Below are 12338 nucleotides of genomic sequence, written 5' to 3' on the forward strand. Positions count from 1 at the left end.
TGGCAGAGGTGGCAGAATGAAAATGGACTCTCTTTCGACTGTGTCACAAAATCACTCTTTGCCTCAAAGTATGTTATAGTTATCATTAAAAATGTAGTTACTGTTGACATGTAGTTAAGAAACTGCCAACAAGAACACAACAAGCTCCTCCCATGTAAAACAAGGTGATAATTACCAATTAACCAGTTAACCGGTTTATGTGATACGGATATAGCTAAGAATTCTAGCCAAAATAGCATCAATAAATCAAAGATAAAACTGAAATTGTACAGATGCTGTGAAGCTGAAATAAATATATAAAATACTGGAGGAATGCAGCAGTGAAGCAGCAACTGATTTAAAGTTTCTGACTTCTTGTCAGAGCAAACATGAATGATACCTCCTCTGTCTTTTTCAGCACAACAGCACCAACTGTTCATTTACCTGATAGCGCAGATGGAGCCTTAGTTTTAGCTGACAGATGGCATCTCCAACAATGGAGCACTCCCTCAGAACTACTGTGCAATGTCAGCCTTGATTTTGTGCTGTCTTTATGTATGAATCCAGCACGCCCTGTCCGCCTGCTCAGTTGGATGCAGAAGACCCTGCGATTCTGTTTGAGTTCTCCAAGTGTCCTGAAGTGTGGGAACAGGAGCAAGTTACTGAACTTTCTACAGCTTGGAGGGAAGGTCCCAACTACTCCAATGTAAAAAGCTAACAGTGCCTCACCAAATGTGGTGAGTAACATATGCCTCCACTTTGCCCCTGGCCTTAAAGTTTCTCAGGCTGTATCACTCCATTATTTGACCCAATCAATAATCTAATACTTCATGACATGTTCCATATCCCTCACTATGTTTAATTAACAAAAGTATATCAATCTCAACTCCTGACCAACATAATCCTTCAGCTGAAACAGTTTGTGTTTCAGACATCTTTTTGTTTGCAAATAAACTCTCCATTTTCCAATAAAACAACACTATGGTTCAACATTATTCATCAGTTATGAAGCCCTGAAGGCATCTTGGGGCCTGAGAGATGCTGTCTACAGTGTGTTCTTGTTACTCTGCATTGATTGGATACATAAAGAGATTAATCTGCCTGACACTTGGGTCACTTTCCACTTCATCCTCAGTTGTGTGAGTAATAGTAACAGTAACAGTAATTTATTGTCATATGTATCTATGAAAATACATTAAAATATGGATGAGTCACCATAAGCTGAAAATGTGTTGCTGGAAAAGTGCAGCAGGTCAGGCAGCATCCAAAGAGCAGGAGAATCGACGTTTCGAGCATGAGCCCTTCTTCAGGAATGAGGAAGGGCTCATGCCCGAAACGTCGATTCTCCTGCTCTTTGGATGCTGCCTGACCTGCTGCGCTTTTCCAGCAAGACATTTTCAGCTCTGATCTCCAGCATCTGCAGTTCTCACTTTCTCCTTGAGTCACCATAAGCCAGCAACATTTTAATTACATAAATTATCAAAAGAAATATATCAGACAAAGTTAGGGCAAATTTCTTTTTATTTTCCATATGCGGTTTCTCGATTTCCTAAGTGGCTACAGGTCACTGGTGCACAGTGTAACCGCCAAAGTTTTCCCTGGGGCCATAGCAGCAAGGAGGAAGCAAGCTGAAGCAGGCCCAACTGCTGCTGACCAGACCCAGGACACTGCCCCTGCCAAAGCTGCCAATACTCCAGCCACTACCGTTGCCAGGAGACTGTCCTAGTTCCTGAGGAATGGGCCCATCTCAGGCAGTAAGAGTACATTTAAGAGAGAAATCAGAAGGGCAAAAAGGGGACAAGAGATAGCTTTAGCAAATTGGGTTAAGGAGAATCCAAAAGGTTTTTACAAATACATTAAGGACAAAAGTATAACTAGGGAGGGAATAGGCCCCCTCAAAGATCAGCAAGGTGGCCTTTGTGTGGAGCTGCAGGAGATAGGGGAGATACTAAACAAATATTTTGCATCTGTGTTTACTGTGGAAAAGGACATGGAAGATATAGAAAGTAGGGAAATAGATGGTGACATCTTGAAAAATATCCATATTACAGAGGCAGATGTGCTGGATGTCTTGAAACACATAAAAGTGGATAAATCCCCAGGTGCACCCTGATCAGGTGTACACTAGAACTCTGTGGGAAGCTAGGGAAGTGATTGCTGGGCCCCTTACTGAGATATTTGCATCATCAATAGTCACAGGTGAGGTGCCAGAAGACTGGAGGTTGGCTAATGTGGTGCCACTGTTTAAGAAGGGTGGTCAGGACAAGCCAGGGAACTATAAACCAATGAGCCTGACATCGGTGGTGGGCAAGTTGTTGAAGGGAATTCTGCAGGACAGGATGTGCATGTATTTGGCAAGGCAAGGACTGATTAGGGACAGTCAATATGGCTTTGTGAATGGGAAATCATGTCTCACAAACTTTTTTGAAGAAGGAACAATAAAGATTGATGAGGGCAGAGCAGTAGATGTGATCAATATGGACCTCAGAAAGGCGTTTGACAAGGTTCCCCATGGGAGACTGGCTATCAAGGTTAGATCTCATGGAATGCAAGGAGGACTAGCCATTTGGATACAGAACTAACTAAAAGGTAGAAGACAGAGAGTGGTGATGGAGGGTTGTTTTTAACACTGGAGGCCTGTGACCAGTGGAGTGCCACAAGGATCGGTGCTGATTCCACTACTTTTTGGCATTTATATAAATCATTTGGATGTGAGCGTTAGAGGTATAGTTAGTAAGTTTGCAGATGACACCAAAAGTGGAGGTGTAGTGGACTGTGAAGAAAATTACCTCAGGTTACAATGGGATCCTGATCAAATGGGCCAATGGGCTGAACAGTGGCAGATGGAGTTTAATTTAGATAAATGTGAGATGTTGCATTCTGGGAAAGCAAACCTTAACACGACTTATACACTTAATGGTAAGGAGTGCTGCTCAACAAAGAAACTTTGGAGAGAAAGTTCATAGCTCCTTGAAAGTAGAGTCTCAGGTGGATGGGATTGTGAAGAAGGCGTTTGGTATACTCTCTTTATTCGTCAGAGTATTGAGTACCAGAGTTGGGAGGTTGTACAAGACATTGGTTAGGCCACCTTTGGAATACTTCATGAAATTCTGGTCTCCTTCCTACCAGAAGGACATTGTGAAACTTGAAAGGTTCAGAAAAGATTTACAAGGATGTTGCCAGGGTTGGAGGATTTGAGCTATAGGGGGAGATTGAGTAGGCTGGGACTCTTTTCCCTGGAGCATCAGAGGCTGAAGGGTAACCTTATAAAGGTTAATAAAATCATAGGATAAATTGACAAAGTCTCTTCCCAGGGATGGAAGTACATAACTAGAGGGCATAGGTTTAGGGTGAGAGAGGAAAGATATTAAAGAGACCTAAGGGGCAATCTTTTCATGAAGAGAGGGTACGTGTATGGAATGAGCTGCCAGAGGAAGTGGTGGTGGCTAGTACAATTGCAACATTTAAAAGGCATCTGGATTGGTATATGAATAGGAAGGGTTTGGAGGGATATGGGGCGGGTGATAGCGAGGGACTAAATTGGATTGAGATATCTGATCGCCATGGATGAGCTGATTAGTGTCTATACTTTAATCCAAAACATTTGTTTTCAACCCCTATTCACACACAAGATAAACCAAAAACAAACATAGTTAAGGGATAAATAAAAGACAATAAAGAAACTGCAAGATTACCTAAATGGCTTTCACAATGTGATGTTTTGTATGCACATATACAAACTCCTTTGTTGCTTTTCTGAAAGATGATCAGGGTCACCTTCTCAATTCAGCCAGACAAACATATAAGATTCTGAATTGTCTTGACAGGAAAGATGGTGGAGAAAGTGAGGTCTGCAGATGCTGGAGATCAGAGCTGAAAATGTGTTGCTGGAAAAGCGCAGCAGGTCAGGCAGCATCCAAGGAGCAGGAGATTCAACGTTTCCGGCAAAAGCCCTTCTTCAGGAAGAAGGACTTCCTGAAGAAGGGCTTATGCCCGAAACGACGAATCTCCTGTTCCTTGGATGCTGCCTGACCTGCTGCACTTTTCCAGCAACACATTTTCAGCTCTGATCTCCAGCATCTGCAGACCTCACTTTCTCCCAGAATATAGTGTTAACTGTCACAGAGAAGGTGCAGAGAGAGAAGAGGTCAGAATTAACATTTGAGAGGGATGTTCAAAAGTCTCATAATAGCAGGGAAGAAGCTGTCCTTGAATCTATTTATTTGTGCATTCAAACTTGTACATCTTCTGCCCAATAGAAGACAGTATAACCAAGATGGGAGGGGACTTTGATTATGTTGGTCGCTTTCCCAAGGTAAAGGGGAGTATAGAGGGAGTCAATGGGTGGAAGCTTAAGAAGGGCTTATGCCCGAAACGTCGAATCTCCTGTTCCTTGGATGCTGCCTGACCTGCTGCACTTTGACAGGAAAGATGTTGAGAAGATGTTTCCACTAGTAGAGGAAACTCAAACATGGAAGTGGAGGTATAGAATAACGAGAGACTCGTTTAAAACCGAGATGTGAAGGAAGTTCTTCTCTCAGAGGAAAGTGAATGTGTGGAATTCTGTACTCCAGAGACTAAATATTTGGAAATATCAGGGACGTTGACAACTCTGCTGAGCTGATGTGAAAGAGGAGTTCAAGTCTGGGGCAGATCAGCCATGATCTTGTTGAATGGTAGACCCAGCTGGAGGGGCCAAAAAAGCTACTCCCTCTCCTGTTTCTTATGTCATAAAGACTGTGCCCGCTCATTTGTATTAATTTGATCAGATGAAATCTGCCTCCATCAAAAGGTAGGAAAGCATTAACAGTGTGGATTGCTTCCTTCTCTGTCCACTCTCCCTGAGAAATCACTTTGAGGCCAACCTTAGTTTAACAGTTGCCTTGCACACTACTGTAAATTAGTTTCATTCCCCACGCCTGTACTGCTTCCACACATGACCACCAGAACAGCATACAGTTATTTACAGCTTTACTTCTGGGCTTTGGAGTCATTTTGTTGTTTGCTCTGCTAGTTCCACATCAAATTATCTTGACAGACTTTTAGCAGACTCATGAATTTCCCTCGGCCAGTTTCATCCCAGATAAAGAAACTAAGTTTGACTTCCAGTGAACAGACTTGTACATTTGGCTACCTTAATTTCACTTTCCATTCATTATCTTCATAAATCTTCATATCTTGCTGAATTCCCTTTGCAACAAATTAACTGTTTTCTGAGTTCTCAAATTCCCTCTTATGACATTATAGACTAGCTGTGAATCCAAGTTTTACAGCTTGGATCCCTAATGCACCCAATCAATAGTCCATACTTCAACATACTGCCTTCTTATGGCTGTCTTCTACACTTAGCTCCTTAGTAACATCCAATTCCAGGTCAGTCCTTAACCCTTGATATCTACTGACCATAATTTGCAACAGAGTTTCTCATGCTTTGTAAAAGCCTATTCTGTAGGTTTGTTCTCTTGTCGAAAATTCACATGCAACCAGGTGGTAATATTCATTGTGGCCAGACTTTTAAAATTATTTAGACTTCACACTGGTAACATTAATCATTGCACAGATTGCCCACCCCCTCCCCCACTGCCCCCATCCAGGAGCACATGCAATGAAATCTATCCCAGGGCTTCAGGCAACAGATACACACATCTTTATGAACGAGGGATTGAACTGGCAAATCTAAAATTTAAAATCGGAGCACAGAATGCAAAATCAAAAAGCTAATGTGAAACCTAAGTAAGTGATAATTTATCACTGAGTGATTAAATGCAAATCAGGGCAAGGTTGTACCATGGTTCTTTGATTGCATATTCACTGTGCAAAGTGACAGCTTCTAATTTCATTTTTATCAACTGTATAAAATAAGCCTTAGCCACCAGTACTGTTCAGCTGTCAAAATAAGGTAAACATGCTGTACTTTACAGCTACCATCCTTTAAAGCACTGCATCAGCACTTTGGATCCAGTTTTATTCTATATGACAGGTTATTCAAAACTCACATTGCCAACTTAATAATGGCTAATTTGTTTTGTTATGTCTCACAGCGAATGTGCTATACCTTTAAGGAATTTGCTCATGATCTTACACGTTTTCATGACATGAGACCGAATGGTGTATAAAGCTCAGATTTTCCATCTTATTAAGCCTTGACCCCTTGTAGCATATCAGGTTGAACAAAGTGCGCTACAGTGCTTTTGAATTACTTGAGTCCAGATGCTCAGGTGCCTATGGTTGTAGTGTGCATGTGGAGGTACCGAGTTCTGTAATAAATACTCACTGAGTTCTTCGGTCCAAGTGACCCTCATCTCAGCTTTGTGAATGGGAGTTAACACAAGTTTCTCAGAATGATAGTAGCAGATCATCATTATATTGTACCACAATGCATCATGGCAGCATATCATGTCACAAACCCTAAAGTTTAAGTGTCAGACCCACGTGCAATTCATTGGATGGATGTTCTATCATATTTTTGTCATCAAGGATGTATAGCAATTCATTAATAATGGAAGGCAGCATCTCTGTTATCAGTAATAATACGTATTGGCCTCACCTGTCTATGGGATTTACAAAATGTTAACACTCCAATATACTTACCCTTGTTGTGGAATAATCTTTGACACGGGAGATAAAAGAACATTATACTTCGTATTCAGTTATGAGGATTACACGATAACATGAATGTATTTACACTAGCTCAAAGTTCATTGTTATTTTTATGCAACACCGATCTGTAAAGAGCTGAATAAATCTTTAAATTATTGAAAATTGAGTGAAGACCTGACATTCGATAATGCATAATTTCCTTCCACTAATGTTATTTAGTATGTTTTTTCATTTAACAATAAAGGGGAAAAGTCCTGTTGCTTTGCCAGGAAGTGGATTTCTTCCAGGTCTACAACTTGCAAATGAGTCAGTTGATGACTAATAGAAAGAGAATAGTAAAGTGCATCCTAGTGAATGGGTTCAGCAAAGTAAACAAGCATATGCATTTGTGGAATAAGAGATTGATTTAATAATTACTTGGGGATTATCAGAAATGGCAGGTGCCACATTTGAGTAGAATTGTTTGCAATCTAAATCTAAGTTGTCACTAGAATATGTATTAGTCATTCAACATCTGATGCAATGGTTATTTTAGTACTGACAAAAAAAATGGATTAAATAGTTCCCTAGGTGCCTTTATAGATAGAAAGTGGAAATATTAAACTTACCCTTATAGAATATGCTAGCGTCATTTAATTCTTTGTGGAATTATTTGATTATGGCCTAGAGATTTGTGGCAATGCATTTACACATTCTGAGTTGTGTTTGCATCAACATAATTGCACAAGTACAAGTCATTTTCCATACTTACTTGAATACTGTTCATCTCCATCATAGCAAAAACACCAGGAATCCGAAGTCCAATTTAAATGACCAGCTGCCTCCACTGAAGTGGGATTTTGGAGACCCTGAAGAATAGAACCCAGAATGTGGAGATTAAACTGAGAAGATCTGATCTCAGTTCATTTTATTTGGGTACCCAGGTTACCTCTGGAGAGCTGAGGTACATCTGCCAGTCATAAGCCCAGGACATCTTAGGGTGGTGGGGTCGGAGATTATATGGGTGAAGGGTGGTCTCTAGTTTATACTGGGATATGGCTCAGGGATCCTTTGAGTGCTGGAGTAGTACTGTTTGGGACTGGTATTGTGAAGAAGATTAAATGGTATATGAGCCATTTGCAACTGTCCAACTTGTCACGATGTTTCAACAAGTGTCAAGAGGCTTCAATCTATCACAAAACATCCACAAGCGTCAACCGGTGAAAACGTGTCCAGAAGTCTCAAAATGAATATTTATTAATGACAGTGCTTTCCTCAGAATAGTCTTCAATTTAAGCGACGTGGATCTATTTTTTCTCCTGTGTGTATGTGTTCTTGTGAAACTTAGTTTGTACATTCTTGGGTATAAGCTTTGCTGGCTAGGCTAACATTCATTGTTCAGCCCTAATTGTCCAGGGAAGCTTGTGATGAGTTATCTTCTTGAGCCACTTAAGTACTTTGACATAGAACCATCCACAAAGCTGTTAAAGAGGGAGTTTCAGGTTTTTAAATCAGCAACAGTGAAGGAAATAACAATATATTTGCCAGTCAAGGTGGGATGTGACTTGAAGGGAAACTTGCAAGGAATGTTGTCATGAGTCTTCTGCCCTTGCCCTTCCAAGTGGTAAGAGTCAAAGATTTGAAAAGTATGTCAAACTAGCCTTGGTGGTTTGTTTCAAAGCATCGTGCAGGTGGTAGACGCTGCTACCACTGTACACCAATGCTGGAATGAATGAATGCTGAATGTATTTCCCATTATCAGGTTCCTTTAATCCAAATGTTTTGAGCTCCTTGAGAGTTCTTGGAGGTGCAACCACCCAAGATACCTAATGAGTTTACATGGCTGGTGGAGGAGCAAAAGGGTAGTGGGTGGAAGTAGTACTAAGGGCTAAGCAATAGGTTGGGACAGGACCATGAGAGACCATGGGGGATTGACTGAGGACATTCTGCTGTATGGTTGAGGCACGGAGAGCATGAAGGTTTGAGGGGGAGAAGGAGGTGTGAGTGGCAAGGACAGGAGGAAAGTTTTACATTTCTACCCTTTAGTCCTGGTCCTGGATTATTTTTAATGAACTTAGGTTACTCTTCTGTGGATAAGGTACCATTTAGTGTAATGAAAAGGCATACTTACGTGTACAAAGTGCATAAACTCATTACAATTTACAAAGTGCTGTCCAAAAAAAAGGGCAAAGTAAAAAAAGTGAACTGTATTTGAGTGTTCTTGAATGTATAAAACCATAATATAACTTGTGTTGCATGGCTGATACGTTTTGGAGAGGTGATGATGTGGTCATATTGTCATCAGACAATACTCCGAAGATTGAAGGCTCAAAGGGCCGAATGGCCTACTCCTGCTTCTATGTTCAATCAGTTCAGTTTTCTCGGAACACAGGTTCAAAACGCACCGTGACAAATGGGCAACATTTTAATTCAATGAAAGTGATCTAAAATTAAAAATCCAATGATGGCCATAAAACCATCACTGCATCCAGTTCACTAATGACTTAAGGATTTATTATCCTTACCTTATCTGGCCTATACGTGGTTCTTGACCCACACCAATGTGGTTGACTCTTGATTGCCCTTTGAAATGGCCAAGCAAGCTATTCAATTGTATCAAACTTGCTACAAAGTCTCAAAAGGAAGGAAATGGAACAAACCACCTGATATCGACTATTGCACAGGAAATGACAAGGGGGAAACATTGCTCTGTTAATCCTACAAGATCCTCCTTGCTAACATCTGGGAGCGGGTGCTCAAACAGGGAGAGCTGTCTCACAGATTAGTCAAGCGCTGACCTGGAACTGTCATATTCACAATGTCCCAGAAGACAATATCGCCAATGCTGGAAATTGCTGTTCCGCTGGCAGGGTGGCATACATTCAGGAGGCAGTTGCATTGAGCGTGTTCAATATTGAGACCTGATCCTATGAAGTATAATGGCATCAGGTCAGACATAGACAAGGAAAACTCCTCAATCTACCATGTATCTCTTTGCCTTGTCTCCATCCATGAAACTCCCCCACCACCATCCCTCAACCCCCCGATAAATCATATCTCCCTCATGTTCGACACCACTTAGAAGAATAACTGAAGGTAAAAAGGGGACAGAATGCAATGTTGGTTGAAGTTCAATGTCAATTGCCACACCACGACAGACCGAGCTGGTTGAGTCATTGTGTATTCAGCTTTTATACTGGGTCGATGAAAAGTAGTGAGGAAAACAACATGGGGAAAAGCATACTTGGTCTTATCCTCACCAATCTACCAATCTCATATGTATCTGACAGTATTGGTTTGAATATCACTACAGAGTCTTGTGGAGGCAAAGTCCTGTTTTCACATTGAGGATATTCTCTACCTGGTTGTATGGCACTAGCACTGGGTTAAATGGGATAGATTTCAAACAGATCTAACGACTCTAGACTGTGTCTCTATGGTGTGTTATCTCCAGCAATATAAAAACCAGAGCTCCAAATGCAGGCCAGAAACTAAGAACCTTACAGCGAGTAACTCATCTCATCAGAATGCTAGGTGACTTGGATGGAAACTTGCAAGTGTTTGTGTTCCCTTGTACTGGTGCTCTTCTCTTTGAAAGTAGTGATTATGGCAAGTAACTCATCTGATTGCCCAACTCATGTCTGCCATCTATGAGTCAGCAGTATGATTGAATAATCACCACATATCTGAATGAACGCAGAGTTCAGCTCCAACAGAAAGGAAGAGGTTTGACACGACCCAAGACAAAGCAGCCTGATTGATTGGCACCCCATCCAAAAACATTCACTCTCTGCTTCATTGACACACAATAGCAGAAGTATGTAAGAGCTGCCATCCTGACAATGATTTATTTATTTGTACTATTTGCTGTTAACCCATATTAGTTTATTACCTCTATTCCCATGCAATTTAATTTTATTTATTAACCTGTGTGGGATCTTATGAAATGCCTTTTGAAAATCCAAGGGACAATAATGCACTAATTCCCTTTGCAAAAATTAACATCTCAAAAACTCCAAAAAGTTTTTCAAATATGATTTCTCTTTCGTAGAGCCATGATGGCTCTGCCCAATCATGTCATTACTTTCGAAATGTCTGGTGATCACAATCTTATAATAGATTCTAACAATTTCTCTGTTACTGGCGTCAAACTAATAATAGGTCTATAATTCTTTTTCTCTCACCTCCCTTCTTTAACATTGGGTTTACTTTTGCAGAATTTATATTTGGTCATGTGCAACATTTTTGTCTAGCGAGTGTAGAGTTTCGGCAACCCATTAACCACATCCAGTTTTGAGAGCTCATGAAGAAAGTAGAAAGTGTAAAAAAAATGGTCACTAGGTTCAAATGTTGTTCTTGGGTGCTGCATTATAATGTTAGAGCCAAAAAAAATTGCAGGTGCTGGAATTCAAGATGCTAGACAAGCAGGAGGCTGGAATAATACAGCAAGCCAGACAGCATCAGGAAGTGGAGAAGTCAACATTTCTGGTGTAGCCCTTCTTCAGCTTTATAATGTAGCAGTATTCTTATGTTACCAACATGGCATAAGTGCTTGAATGTAATGCGGTATTTTGCCAATGGAGAAAGTACCATAATAATCAAAACATTTTTAAAGATTGAAAAGTTCTCTGCTGTCTTGTGTTTGTTTCTCATTTAAGTGGACTGGCAGCCCTGTTTTGTTTTCAAAGGCTTCTGAAGGCAGTAAAAGATAGTCTGCACCTGCTCTCTCTATTGCTTGTCAATCATGCTGATTTAAAATTAAAATAGATATCTGTTCCATCAGTGGAAAAAAACGTTTTTGTTATGAAAGCTGCCTCATTATGAATACTTGGCTAACTTTTCAAATGTGTGAGCTCAACAAGTGCTTAATTTGAACCAGGAATTTGTTGAAAACTTCAGGACCCACTTTAAAAGATATGTCTTTTTGCACTTTTCTCTTTAGTTTCCAAAGCTAATCAGCAAATTTTCATCCCCTTGGATATCTTGGTCCAGTATCAATAATTACAGTTTTCAAATTAGTATTTATTTCATTCATTAGAGGCTTGTTGCTTTTTTAAAATATGTATTCAAAGTGACTACCAGCCCTATTGCATGATTCCTGAAAACTGCTCATCGTAAAATGTGAGTAAAAGACTGTGGAAGATGCATGGGGTGACATGGAGTATGGAGGTGGTATCAGAAATGTAAAATGGCATAGAGTGACATGGTCACATGGGCTAGCATGGAGAATTAGATGTGACAGTAAGGAACATGGAGTTCAGGGTTAACAATGAAGTCTGGGGCCATTTATACCATATTGGTTTCGGAGTTGCTGCTTTGGACAGCGGAGGCGCGCCTTGTTCTTTCAAATAGTTAGTTGAAGAAATATTTTGCTCATCCAGTTGTTGACGCTGTTTGAGCAACTTGACATCTTGAAGACCCTGGAGCGCTTGAGCAAGATGGTGATGAGGTATTATGGACTTGGTCAAAAAAAAACTTCCTCTGCATTTTTCAGTGATGTTGCCAAGGGACAGCAAGTAGATAAGAGGTAGCAAGGAAGCAAATACATTTGGGGAAATGTTGTGATAGCAATAAGAGATACGTTTACCCTTAATGGGGTAATGAATCGTACATATGAAATTAACAGTGATTGTGCACAATTAATTGACTTAATAAATGATATTAAGTGCAATAGCATGATTTTCATTTGAAAGTACCTCTAAAATCAAATTTATATCACATTATGTTTCTTCACACAGTTGCAATTTTATTGAAGGCCCTCAGAACCAAATGACTATTTT

This window comes from Hemiscyllium ocellatum, chromosome 4, assembly GCF_020745735.1.
Source record: "Hemiscyllium ocellatum isolate sHemOce1 chromosome 4, sHemOce1.pat.X.cur, whole genome shotgun sequence".
In the NCBI taxonomy this organism is placed as follows: domain Eukaryota; kingdom Metazoa; phylum Chordata; class Chondrichthyes; order Orectolobiformes; family Hemiscylliidae; genus Hemiscyllium; species Hemiscyllium ocellatum.